Raw genomic sequence first — 15688 nt, 5'->3', positions numbered from 1 at the left:
AACGAGAATGAAAAACCGGATTTGCAGCAAGATGAGCTGCACTTTGATTATCACACCATAAGACTGGTGGAGAAGTGGGCAAGCAAAGCTCCTGAAGAAGAGACTGAATCCATACTAGCTCAGCCGTGAGAGAGACTAATCCTCGGTATTCAGATTCAGCACTGCTCTTGGAGACTAAGCGTTGTTTGGAGGAGGACCATGAGATGAGATTTGAGCCGAGGAAGACACAATATCCACTGGTGCTTCGGCGATCATCTGGACAGGAGGCCCAGTCAGCATCACTATATCCCTGAAGCTCCATAGAAGTGGAAGTTTGAAAATGAAGACCAAGAGAGATGGTGCCCTTTAAATAACGAAGAATGCGTTTGACAGCCAACCAGTGAACATCAGAGGGCTTGGCCATGAACTGACAAGCTTTGTTAACGGCAAAAGCAATATCAGGCCGAGTGAGAGTGACATACTGTAAAGCTCCCACTATACGACGATATTCTGAGGGATCTGGGAGAGGAACACCATCAGACTGAGACAGTGTGCGTCCAAGGCTGCCGGGTGTAGGGGCTGGTTTAGAAGCCTCCATCTGAGTGCGGTGAAGTAAGTCAGCAATATATTTTTGTTGATTGAGATGCAAAACCGAGCCCTGTTGTTGAGCCTGAATGCCCAAAAAATATGATAAAGGGCCAAGATCTCTGAGGGCAAATTTTTCATGGAGATAGGAAATGAAATGGGAAACCAACTTGGGATTACTACCAGTAACCAAGATATCATCCACATATACAAGAAGAATAAGAATGTCAGAAGCGGTATGGTGAGTGAATAGAGAAGTGTCTGCCCGAGATGACTGAAAGCCATAATCAACCAATGCAACTCGAAGCTTTTGAAACCAAGCTCTAGGGGCCTGTTTCAGGCCATAAAGAGCCTTGTGTAATTTGCAAACATAGTGAGGATATTGGGGGTGGACAAACCCTTGAGGCTGAGCCATAAAAACCTCCTCTTGAAGGTCCCCATTAAGGAAGGCATTCTCCACATCTAATTGACGAATTGGCCATTGAAAGGAAACTGCCAAGGCAAGGATGAGGCGTATGGTGCAGGGCTTCACAACTGGACTAAAGGTGTCAAAGTAATCCACTCCCGGAGTCTGGGTGAAGCCTTGAGCAACCAGCCTAGCTTTATGCCTTTCTACTGAGCCATTAGGGAGATATTTTAACTTGTATATCCAACGGCAACCAACAATGTGTGCTGAGGGCGGAGGAGGAACTAAACTCCAAGTGTGGTTGCGAAGAAGAGCTTGATATTCATGTTGCATAGCCTGAACCCAAGATTCACTCTTAGATGCCTGACTGTAAGTGTGAGGCTCACTTGTTGTCTGTATGAGAAAGCTCTTTTTCTTATGAATTCCAGATTTTGCCCTGGTCACCATAGGGTGGGTGTTGAGGGGTGAAGGAGAAGAGGAAGGTGTAGGAGAAGGAGTGGGTGCAAATGGGACCTGAAGTAGTGGTGGAAGAGAATCTGAAGTGGAGGTGCAATTGGTACTTGAAGTAGGAACAGGAAATGACACAGTTGAGGGTGAAGATGTAGATAAGAGGGGTGGATTTATTAAGGCAGACGTGAGAGGAGTGTGCTGTGGTGAGGGTGAATGAGCAGGTATTGACTGAAATGGAAACGAGGATTCATGAAAGAGAACATCTCTGGATATGTATAGACGACTAGTGGAGACATCAAGACAAATGTAACCTTTGTGAGCTGAGGCATAGCCAAGAAACACACAAGCAGTAGATCTATAGGAGAGTTTGTGGTGATTATAAGGTCTTAAGGAGGGAAAACACAAGCAGCCGAAAACTCTGAGATGATGATAGTTTGGAATTTTATGAAAAAGAACTTGTAGAGGAGATTGAAAATTGAGGAGTTTAGCTGGTAGGAGATTGATGAGATAGACTGATGTTTGAAAGGCAAATGACCAATACTTTGAAGGTAGGAAGCTTTGAGCCAGAAGGGCCATGCCTGTTTCAACAAGATGGCGGATTTTCCTTTCTGCCCGACCATTTTGTTGGGGTGTATGTGGACACGAAAACTGATGAACAATTCCATGAGCTTCAAGGTAAGGTTTAAATGCTATGAATTCCCCACCATTATCAGATTGAATGCATTTTATGGTGGAATTTAACTGGTTTTCAATCATTTTTCTAAAGGTAATGAAAGTGGAGAGGGCCTGGTCCTTGGTGGAGAGAAAATAAATCCAGGTATACCTGGAATAATCATCAATGAAAAGAAGAAAATACCGTGCACCTGATGTGGAAGGAGAAGGAGCAGGACCCCATAAGTCAGTGTGAATAAGAGCTAAGGGTTGGGATGCATGAGAAGATGACAAAGAATAAGGTAAAGAATGAGACTTAGCCAGTGGACAAATTTTACATGGAGCAATTTTATTAATCTGAAATGAAACAGAAGGATTACAAGAGGCTAAAGCCTTGGAAAGAATAGGAGTTGCTGGGTGTCCAAGTCTGGAATGCCAAATTGCACCAGGAGTGAGAGCAGAAACGGAGCTGGTAGACACAAAAGCATGAGTAGATGATGAAGAAGGAAACTCATACAGACCATCCCTAAGCCATCCCTTGAGAAGTGTCTGCTTGGTGACCTGATCTTTGACAAAGAAATGGGTTGAATGAAACTCAAAAAAGACAGCATTATCAGTGCAAAATTTGGAAACACTGATGAGGTTAGTGGAGAGTTGAGGAACATGAAGAACTTGATTTAAGCAAAAGACCTTGGAATGAAAGAAAAAGGATTTATTACCTGTGTTTAGGATGGGTAAGGAATGACCATCACCAATGGTGACCTGATCAGCACCTGAGTACGGTTGAACATTAGAGAGAGTTTGAGCAGAATGACTGAGATGGTGGGTAGCTCCAGTGTCAAAGAACCAAGAATCTTGATGATTTGGTGCTGCAGCAAGCATGGCTTGTAATGGAGAAGAGTCTTGTGAAGAAGATACACCACTGGTTCCTTGATAGGTGATGTCAAAACGGTGATAACATTTTACAACGGTATGTCCAAATTTACCACACAATTGGCATTGAGGGCGAGTAGGAAGGTGAGGAGGTCTGTGAGGAGCAGATGAGGAGGATCTGTTAGCAGGTCTGTTATGAGGTCTGTTATGGGGTCTGGTATGAGAAAATGGGACATGCTGGTGATTTCCTGAGTAATGAGATTGGAATCGGGGTTGAGGAGATTGGAATCTGGGGTGATGAGGTCTGGGATGTTGGGTGGAGGGGGCAGCAGCTATGTGGGCAGCCGCAAATGGCAGGTCTGCAGATGAGGTATGCTGATGGTTTAAGCGTTGCTCATGGGTAAGTAGAATACTGTGGACTGAGTGAAGAGAAAGATCATCTTCATGGGCTGTTAAGGAGGCCACAATAGAGTTGTATTCCGAACCCAGTCCTCCAAGAAGTTGCAGGATATGATCAGTTTCCTTAACAGGCTCCCCAATGGCAGCAAGATTATCAGAAATAGTCTTAATCTTGAGAATGTATTCTAGCATAGGATCAGCCCCTTTCTTTGCTGTCTGAAACTCAAGACGAAGCTGTAGAATACGAGCCTTGGATGAGGCAGAAAAGATTTTGTGTAGAGCCATCCAAGCATCATGGGAGGTCTGAAACCCAACGATTTGGCCCATAATATCTGGTGTTAACGTGGAATACAACCAGCTAAGAACCATGCGATCGAAACGTCTCCATTGCACAAAGTCAGGATTGAGTTCGCCAGTATGGAGCTCTTGAGGCGGGCATGGCTTAGTGCCGTCGATATATTCTTCAAAGCCATTAGCGTAAACTACATTTTCCATCTGGGTTTTCCAGAGAATGTAGTTGTTACGATCAAGTTTGATTGGGAGGGCATGGTTGAGGGATAAAGAAACGGGGCTGGAGGTTGAAGAAGAAGGTAAATGAAGATCAGAAGAGTGAGTAGATGATGGCATCTTGAAAAAAAAAATCAAGAAAACAAAGCTGGCTCTGATACCATGATAGAAGTGGTTACACAGGTCAGAAAATACAAAAGGAAGAAGAAGAAGAATTGTATTATTATCTTCAGAGTACACCGGTGTGGGTATTTATAAGCTAGGTGAGGTGGTTGGATGAGTTGGTTTGGGGTTGTTACATGGTTGTTCAGTTACAACTGTGGGAGAGGAGGTTAGGTTAGAATCTGTTTGGTTATCAGGGATTTGGTCATGGTATTTTTCTTTTGTGTTCATACTTAACCTATTGACCAATTCGAAAGCCTAAAAGCCTGAACAAGGGTTGTTGGGTGAATCACAATTTTTTTTAAAAAAAATTCTTATATAATTGTTGTCACCATGCTATCCAATTAATCTTTTATGTTTTTAAAAATATTAGCATGTCAAGATTCAATTATTGAATTAATAATTGAATCATTATGTCAACATGACATTATAATATATATATATATATATATATAATTTACTTATTATAAATAATAATACACAAAAATATTTATAGTGAGTTAAAATTATATATAAATAATTAAACAAAATTAAAATATTTTATTCTTTTATCTTTAATATTGAAATATTAAATTATGATAAAAATAAAATGTAAACACGTAATATTTATTTTTATTAAATAATAAAATTATAATATTTAATTATTAAAAATACATATAATATATAAAAACCGAAATAAAATTTTATTACTTATTTTTATCTATATTTCAATAACATTATATTTTATCAAATTTCTTTTTATTAGTATTTCAAAAGAAAAAGAAACAACGAAAAAGAAAAAGGAAAGAACATTTCGCTCCCTTTCTCACGAGAAGAGATCCGAACCTAAGTTCTACCCCTTTGAATAATTATACGGTTGGATCATTAGCCTGTAAAACATGCAAGCGAATGTAAAATTCATTTAATATTTATTATTATAGTTTCCATCTCAACCCAAATTGCCATTAGTATGTAAAGAAAAGAGAAAAGACATTTATAATAGAGTGTAGTTTAAGGTCGATAAGACTACGAATTTGAGGTAGAAGCAAGCAGATTGTTTGCTTGACAAGGCTTTGCATGGAAATCAACGCCCCTCAAGTGCTGGAACAGGCCAAGCTTTTTAGAATTTCATTTGGTGGTCAACAACTCTCAGGCATGTTCAGGCCCCCAAAAGGAAGAACAGTTGTAATAAAGCTAGCTATATGTCTTTTATGGAATATCCACCCTCTTTTTTTTCTTTTGTTCAATTATCTTTCATTTTTTATTTTTATTTTTATTTTTATTTTTAAGGATGCTTTTAGGATCATATATGTAATAGAGGTTATGGGGATTGTAATTTTAATAATATGTGATTATGATATGTAATTTGTGTATGCATGATTTCAAAAAATTATTTTCGGTGTTATAAAATGGACCCATTTCAAACTGTTAATACTTCTCTAGAATCTGATTCCAAAATATTCTTTTAGAAAAATGCAAGCATTTATTGTGTTAAAAATTATTTTATGGACAAACAAACAACATAATATTTTCTCTTTAGATATTTTCCTTATTTTCAAGATTCCTTGTAACTCAAGCCTCTTGTCCTTTTAAAGGGTTGTGTGTTATTGGTAGGACTCCCTTTCTTTCCTCGAAAATATTTCATTAGCTAGGACACATGCTTCAAAAACTTGCTAGCCGTATTCAAATAAACCATAGGGTTCATGGAGTTTCAAATAGATCGATATAATATATTTGATGTAACAAAAAAAGAAAAAAATCAAAATAATGGATATCCACATGCCCTCTTGTCTTCTTCTTTACAAAATAGTGATAATAATTTACATTCAAAATTGTAATTGATGACTATAATTTTAAACTTAAACTTAAGACCTAAAACCATATATAGTAATCAATTATGGTTTTGAACATAAACTCAAACTATAGTTGTTGACTAGGAGTTTGGACTTATTTAAAATTCAAACTTAAACGGTTACATGAAGTTTTTGGACTTTTTATTTTGATATATGTAAGTTTTTGAAAACTAGCATATCAAGGAGCAAATAAGCATTAATTGATGCAACCAACTAGCATGATTGCAACGTGTGTATAAAGACCATAGAAACATTGAATACAAGGCATGAAGCAATAATTCTCTCTTTCAATCTTCAAACTTTACAAATTCAATATGGTATTAGAGTTTGCCTCTACAAACGTCTTGTTTATTAAAAAACCCAAACCCTTGTTTCAATTCTTTTATCAATGCTCCAACCCGATTTCTATTTCGTTGTCCACCACAAACTTCCTCCTTTGGAAGTTACAAGTTTTGCCACTGATTTGAAGTCTTGGCCTGGAACTCCATATCAAAAATCATTTACGGCCCGTCATTGATTCTACTAGACCTATGTGAAAAATGAAGTTTGAATGATGGCCTACTTACATCTTGGTTGATAGCAAAGGTGAAGGAGACCATTAGCACTATAAGAGAAAAGGGTAATAATGATCCACAGAGGGGATACATTATATTCAATATGGATTACAATTCACGTCCAGTTGACAAAAATAGCTTTTATAACTTGACAAAAGGAACTCTGTCAGTGGATGAATATATATGGAAATTCAAGGCAATTTGTCACAAACAAGCGGCAATTGGAAAACCTCTTTCAAATGTGAATAAAGTGTTTCAAGTTTCCAAGGGATTTGAAAACAAATATAAAGAGTTCGAAATTCTTGTTTTGTTCAAATATAGCAGCAATTTATTATGTCTTTCAAAATTTTGAACAGGTTTATCTTACCTTCTTGGGATGAGGAAAATGAAGAAAATGTGTGGAGTAAGAGAAGGACGTGGATGGTCCTAACTTAAGTCGTCATCTCTACAATAATGGCTACAACAAACCTCAAACTTGGGATTCCACTTGAAGCTCAATAATGATTTGAAAAGGCAAATAAAGCAACAAATTTATGTCAAGAAAACTTGTCAAATTTGTAGTAGAACAAATCACACATCTGTAACATGCTCTATAGATATGATCATAAAATTGAAGAAGAAAATACACATGAAGCACTGGCAGCAATGAACCTAAATGGTAATGATGATTCAAGGTTTTATGTTAACTTGGGAGCAATGACTCACAAGACAAACTAAGGAGGTAAATTAAAAACTCTAAGACCTTATTTTGGCATTGATCACATTTTTGTTGAAAACGGACAAACTTTACTGATTACTTGAACTAGTAATGCCTCTCTTAATATCCTCATGGTAAACTAGTTCTAAAGAATATTATAGTTGTTCCTAAGATTAAAAAATAAATAAATTACTATTTGATAGTCAACTTATTGATGACAATGCTTATTCATTTGAATTTAAATCTTCCTATTTTGTTATCAAAGATTCCGAACAACATAGAATAGCGCAACAGCATAAATCTGATTTGACATAAGATCAAAACATTTATAACCTTTATGTAAATGACTATATCCTAAGAAAGCACAAGGTATATATTTATATTTGAAAATTTGTGCATGTTAGGAGTTTTTATATATGGAAAGTAAGGTATGTTTTTCTTTTATCACAAATGAATTTCTCTTTCTCTCTTTCTCTTATAATCTTTCAACTACAACTTTTCCTAACCTTGATAAACGGTTTTTAGGAACATCAAGTAGGGACATATATAGTCTTTCTAGCTTGGAGATCCTTTACATCATCAGCCACCAAATTTTCCTTCCACAAAAACTCGTCCAATTGACATTGAGGATATTCAAACATGCTAGCTAGTTGCAATGATCTTGCATCAATTAGTGCTTAATTTGCTCCTTGATATGTTGGTTTTCATCCTCCTCGTAGTTTGCTAAACTTTCCTCTAATCTCCTTTCTTTTGGCTTTAAATGCAGCCAAGTTGACAACTTCTTGTTCATTTCCCACATTTCTATTCATCTTATCATTTTACTTGTTTATGTTGATGATCTAGTCCTCACTAGCAATGACCTCTCCTTCATTTCTCATCTCATCACTTGACTCAATAATGAGTTCTCCTTGGAAGACTTAGGCAACCTCTATTATTTTTTAGGCATTAAGGTCAAGTATTTTTCCTAAAGACTTCTCACTCAAACCAAACACGTGCATGTCCTCTTAGCCAAAACACACATGCTTGATGCAACCAAATCAAATTCTCTTAGTGCTTACAAACCCAATGCTCACCTAGATGATAACCATGCATCCTACTGAGACTATCATCTACAGGCAACTCTATGGGTCCTTTTAATATCTTACTTTCACTCAGCTCGGTCTCACCTATGTCATGAACTTAGCCTGTTAACACTTTCAAAATCTAACAATAAAGGATCTTTGAGTAGTCAAACACATTCTCCATTACATCAAGGGAACTCTCAATCATGGTTTGAGATATTTATCACAAAGTTCACTTACCCTCGGTGCCTTTTATGATGTAGATCAAACAACTTATCCCTTAAGTTGATGGGGCATCTCTAGATTTTGCATCTTCTTTGGCTCAAGTTTCATCAATTGGGCCTCCAAGAAGTAACCCATTGTATCACATTCCAATGCAAAAGCTAAGTACCATATGCCTTGCCACTACTGTCATTGATCGCATGTGGCCCTAATATTTACTCCATGACATTAGTATTCATCTTAGATGTTACCTTCTCATTTGTGGCAATATAAGTGCAATTCACCTATCCCATAATTCTATGTTCCATGCTCTCCGCTACCTTCCTACCTCTACACAAATTGTGAATATTCTCAATAAAGCTTTACCATGTCACTTGTTTATTGACTTTCAACACAAGTTTGGTATTCATTATATCTCATTGCCACCCTTGAGGGAAGGGGGAAGTGAAAACCAACATATCAAGGAGCAAATCAAACACTAATTGATGTAAGATTGTTATAACTAGCTAACATGTTTGAATATCCTCAATGATCTCATTCCAGTTAGGATAGTCTACCATTCTCCTAAAATCATCTATATGACTCTTCAACTCATAAATCCATATCCTTCCTTCTTCTATCTTTTTATCTATTGCAACATGTATGTAAAAATTGCAAAAACATTGAATATAAGACATGAAGCAATAATTCTCTCCTTCAATATTCAAACTCGGCAAATTCAATAATTTCATCTATAAAGGAAATCCATGTATGCCACATTAAATACTATAAATTTTAAACTTAAATTGAACTTACATATATTGAATATTATATACCACTTATATTATAGTATAAAAGTAAATAAATAATTAATATAATAAATCAATAATGCCAAGTTTTTTAACAAAAATAAACTAAAATATTTTTAAATAAAATAATAAAAAATATATTTTAAGTTCTAAGTTTGAATTTTAAATAGCTCAAAATCATAATCCCTAACTATAATTATGAGTAACTATTATTTTAATTTTAAATCAAAATCATAATTAATGATTATGATTTTGAACTTAAATTTAAAAGTATAGTTAATGTAAACATTCAACTTCATCACTAAAATTTAAGCACAAACCAATTTTTTTCTTAGTTATTGGGCGGAGCACACAAAGTAGGATAAGTTGTTTGATGGTGACATCTTTTATTTGATAGGGTGACAGACTAATTCAATTGTAATAATGATGGAAATCACAAGTGGCTGTTGGTTGAAAAACACTAATTTATTGTTTTTTTTTTTTCTAGGAATCCACTTTGGGTTTTTTTTTTTTTTCTCATAAAATATATCATATTGGATCAAAACTTGTCTTCAAGGTTAAAAAAAAAAAAAAAAAGTAGTGGTCCCAAGCCTTCCTTGGCCGACATGACTAACAATTTATTTCCTACTTTTAGTAGGTAATTCCTGTAGGTGTCAATGATGAATGTAACTACATGCCTTTTACTTTTAATAAAATAATGGTAATTAAAATAAGAAAAAAAAACTGCTATGTAGGGAAACTGATATTTTTATTCTATTTCCATGAAGTGAAAGTTTCTTCTTTATTTAGAAATAAATATAAAAATATATAAATGTTATTTGAAGTACATAACATCTATTGATTCCCAAACAATTTATAAGAATAATTGAAAAGCTAAATTGACTTTAAGGGTAAGCCAAATTTGTGGCCTAATGGCAAAAGGTCACCGTGGAAACAACCATCAGCTCATGGTTTTTTATAATATTTTTAATTTCTTTCCTTAGAAATTTGATAAATTTAAAGTTTTTTGTCATAATTTTTGCATAAATAATTTATTTATTTATTTATTTATTATTTAGGGAAGAGAATTAGGGTTTGAGGAAGACTAACAAGAAGTTATTTGGAACAACTATCATTATAAAACATACAAGCACAAAACCCTTGCACAAGCAAGGATCTTTTAGGTAAGAATAGTTTCTTTGAGCATGCAAATAATACAACCAATTTGTTGATTATTTTTCTTTGAAATCTTGTGAAGCAATCATGTGTGCACTTATTGTGCATCCAAAAATTAAATATAAGTTTATTTTAGAATGAATATCAATTCTATAAAAAGTATCGGATAATAATTTTTAAATGAATAATGTAATGATTGTTTTGGTAAAATATAAGTTTTAATATTTGATTGTGCCTAAATATGTGCCCTAAAATACATTTGAAATTATTTATTCTCAATCAAAGGAACAAATCATCAAAATTTTCTCCAATTCATGTTAGTACTTTACTTATTGATCTAACATTTATCTTGACTTAAAAGGTGGGATAGAAGAGTAACAAGAATGCAAAGTAAACACACTCACCAATCAATGTGTAAGAGCTTAATCATGCTTGGAAGAGAGGCTTGAGCAATGTGGACAATGAATATTAAAGAACCAAAACAACATAAGAACAGACAAAATCAAGGGAGAAAAACAAAACAAGCTATTTATGATGAGCAAAGAAAAGGAGATTCAACCATGATTAAAAAGACAATTACTAAAGTTCAATTCAAAATTAAAAAGTAAGTTTGCTCAACATATATATATATATATATATATTGGAAGTCCAATATAATAACTGAATTTGATATAATTTTACTATTTTGAACTTCAACCAAGGCAATTTTGAATTCATCACATGAATTCATAGTGTAATTTAGAACTTAGTAGCAAAAAGATGTGTGTGTAGAAGAAAAAATTAAGGCTTTTAAAAATCATATGCACACTATTAATAATGACTTTATGAATACTATATATAAGAAAAAATTGTGCTCCTACCCCAAATTATAGAAAACAAATTGTGATTATTGATTTGATTTGCATTAATGTACAATAATTAGGAACATTATTGATTGTTAACTCTTTTATGAAACTACAAAAATAAATAATAAAGAAATTCTACAACAACTTGTGGCCTTAACAAACTTGAAAATTTTGTATATATGTTCAAGCTTAGCTATATTAATTTTGAAATACTATAAAATATTTAAAAAGTGTATCATACTTATACAATTTCAAGGACTTTAATTAGGCTTTTAGTGGTACTTCTAATATATGATAAATGAGTTTTATTTTGTATTGGAACTTTTACTATGTATGTTAAGATATATTTCTATAATTTTAAGGATTAAGGTTTCTAATATCCAACAACTCAAAGACAAAAAATTAAAATATAATAATTTTTTGTATTTTAAAATGATTCTTTTTTCCTATGTGTTCCCATTTATTCATCATTACTTTAAAATTAAGATACATTTGACTCTCCCTTTTTATATAAAGTTTGGGAAGTTGATTAGTGTGTCAATGATAGGTATCAAGACTATCATCAAATGTCCAGGTAAAAACCTTTAGACCCTCACTCATTCTTGCATTAACATCATAATAACTATTAGGTTCAGTTTGTTAATTTGTGTTTGAATTAAAAAGTCAAAGGAGAGAAAAAATGTATTATTAAATTTTAAATGATTCCTTTTTCCTATCGGTTCCCATCTATTCATCATTACTTTTATTTTTCATCTTTGACTCTCCTTTTTTATTTATTAATGCATGTGTTGATGATAGGTACCTAGACTATCCCAAATGTCTAGGTAGAAACCTTTAGACACCCCACATTCTTGCATTGACATCATAACTATTAGGTTCATCTTGCTAATTTATGTTTGAATTAAATGGTCAAAGGAGAGAAAATGTGTTGTTAAATTTTGTTAGTTTTTCACGTTTTTAGCAAGGTTAAAATTTTAAGTTATTTTCCTGTCATATAGCCAATAATTCATAGTCTTCCCAAATGTCAAATATTGTTTAGAGATAAATATCTAAAATGTTGTCTATAAAGAAAGGTTCTAATTTATTAAACATCCACCACTTCTAAACAATTCACCGAGAAAAAAATTTAAGGTGAAAAAATTTCAAATTTTGATGATTTAATAGATGAGTAAAGGTGGTGTTTGGAAAATTGTCACTGAATTTAACTCCCTAAATTGAATTTAAGATATTTCTTTAACTCTATAAAAACTATATTCCACCATTAATAGTTACAACATTTTGTTGTGGTTCTAACAATGGTTTGGAGAAGTTGCTCGTAAATTAGAAAGACTTCATTTTACTTATAATTTACAAAAATCTTAAGTATAATCCTTTTATCTATTAATTTCTTAAAAGAATAAAATTGCATAAATGTCACAAAATATATCATTGCTAAGTTTCATCATAACATAATGCAACCAAATAATATTATATATCATCAAATATTTATAATAGTATAATTGAATTAAAAAATAAGTTGTCATTAACTTTTGTATATATTAATGCAATTGCAAAGAGAATAAATAGTCAATAAGCTTTGTAATAACATAACCTAATCAAAACCTATCATTGATAAAGGTTTAACATGATACAAGTGCCAATAAATTTTATTATCACTAAAACTACACGATCTCCCAAATACATTGCTAATAATATCCTCATCACCAAAATTGTCTTCACAACCACCTATACTTTTAGTTCCTATTCATATTTAATTTTTATTAAATGAACATTCATAATGATTGTTACAACAAAATAACAATATAACAATATAGGAAAAATCCAATGGTATATAATAATATAATCATAATCATTCTCAATTTTATGGTCTTCTTTTATTTATTTATTTACTTTATTTTACATGTTAATTTTACTCATTTTCCAAAAGGTTAAACTATATACACTTATTCACTATTAGTTCGAAACTTTATCAAACATCTCCTCACTTTAAGTCAAACTAAAGGTGCGTTAAATTAACAAATAAAAATAGTGAGGGATGTATTTAACAAAATTTTAAACTAACAATGATCAGTTGTATTTAACCAAAATACAAAAAGATGTGAGTAAAATTAATTGTTTTTTAGATGAATTCGTTACCAGGAAAACTCATGATTGTGCATAAGAGTACAACTAGTAGAACATCTCATCAAGTTAAAGATCATCATCCCAATCCGAATCCTAACTTGTAAAAGGTTCAACCCTAAAGTCAACCTAATCTAACCTTTTATCAAGGTATATATTAACCCACAAACCATGGTTGTAAACAATCTAAGGATAAAACTTTGTGACCACGAATGACCATGGGAGAAACCACAATTGCATGTAATAGAAGTTTCAAAACAACCATAGCTAGGTTATGGTTTTGTTTAAGTTTTTTTTAGATGTTTTTACTTATTAATTTTTTAGGAACTTCATAAATTTAATGTTTTTTTTTTTAATTTTGTTTAAATAATAATATTTTCCTTTTTTGATTTTATTTTGTAGGAAAATAGATTTGGACTTTGTTTTGTTTTTTATTTTGTTTAACTAAGCACACTCATCAATTAAATTGGAAGAGGGCTCAATTATGCTTGGAAGAGAGGTTTGAGGCTTTTGAAAAGATGAGAAGAACCAAGACAAAAGCCAGGGAACCAAAGCAAAATCAAGAGAGAATGTCAAAACAGGCAATGGTAAGCAAAGAAAATGAGTTTTAACCATGTTTGAAATGACTCGAAAGGTCAAATCAAGCCATGAAAGGGAGAAAAGATATTGCAAAACAAGCTTGGGGAGGTGAAAAGACAAATAGTAGCTTATTTTTAAAAAATATTTATTAGGATGTGCACGTGTGCACAAAATATTATGATTTAACTAAAAAAATATTAAAAATGATTTTATGGATACTTTTTGTGTAGGAAAAAAATGGCTATATACAACAAAAAAAAATGATTGGAATATAAGTACTCAATAAAGAAAGTTTGTTTATTAAAAAACACATAAAAAGAATATATAATGACATAAATATGACAAAATATACCATCAATACTTTTTACTATAACATAATACAACCAAATATTATTATTGTCAAAGATTTATAATAATATAATTGGAAATATGCAATCACTATGTCTTATATATAATGAAGCAATGGTAACATAACCTAATCAAAATATGTCATAACTAAAGATTTACAATGACACGTGTCAACAAATTTTATTTTCACTAGAACTGCACGATCTACCAAATACATTACCAATAATGTCATCATCACGAAAATTTTCGTTGTCTTCATGACTACATATACTCTTTGTTTCTATTCATACTAAATTTTTATTAATGGGACATTCATAATGATTGTTGCAACAAAATTTTTATATATTCATTATACATTCATAATGAATATATAATGAAAATTCAATGGTAGTAATGTAATAATACTCATTATTAGCTTTGTGGTCTTTTTTTTTTTTAGGCTTTTTTTTACATATTAATTTACTTATCTATCATCATGTTTGAGTTAAATATATTTAATCATTATTAACTTAATATTTCGTTAAATAGCTTCCTACTTTAATGCAAATGAGAGATGGTTGAAATTAACAAATAAAAATAACATAAAAATCTTTAACAAAATTTTAGATTAATGATAATTAAATATACTTAGCCTAAATACTAGAGAAAGTAAGTAAAATTAATTTTTTTTAAAATCACTATTAGATAACTTTATTACCATAAAAACTCATGATTGTGCATAAGGATGCAAATAACTAATCAAATATGATCAAGTTAAAGCACCATTAACCCAAATCCCAAACATGACTTGTAAGAAGCTTTACCCTAAAACCAACCCAATCCAACTTTTGATCGGGTTATCAACCTATAAACCATGGTTGTCGACAACCAAGGAGAAAAAACCTCGTGGTCATAGATAACTATGGGAGAAACCATAGTTGTATACAACGGATGTGTTAATCATGGAAACAATCATAGGTTATGATTTTCTTCAAGCATTTTTTCTTTTTTTAGGATATTTTTACTTGTTAGATTTTAAGAAACTTCATAAATTCAATGTTTTTTTAAAATAATTTATTTTTTTTTAATTCTGTAGGAAGGTTATTTTGGAAAAACCATATCTTTTAATTATAAATAAACAAATGTGTCATAAAATAACTTCTATTACTACCATGATCATACTTCAGGTATATCTAAAAATTTAAAAATGTCTTATGGGGAAAATATTACTCATGAATATTGCCATTTTACCATGATGGGCCATCCTTAAATTATACCGCATCCGCGGTTTCGATTAATATCAGGTACACATGCATGACCTTTATTCTCAACAAAGCAACCAAAAACATCCTATGGGCTCCACTACAGAGCCTCGTCTGGACGCAGAGGGTGTTGATCATGTGTGGAAAAAATGGTGTAATGTGAAAAAAGTACACCTGGGTTTGCTGTTGGTTGGTTGGTATGCATTACCAAGGGCGGACATTCACCCACCTGT

Source organism: Vitis vinifera, chromosome 17, assembly GCF_030704535.1.
Source record: "Vitis vinifera cultivar Pinot Noir 40024 chromosome 17, ASM3070453v1".
NCBI classification, from domain to species: Eukaryota; Viridiplantae; Streptophyta; class Magnoliopsida; order Vitales; family Vitaceae; genus Vitis; species Vitis vinifera.
This window is presented reverse-complemented; position numbering follows the sequence as displayed.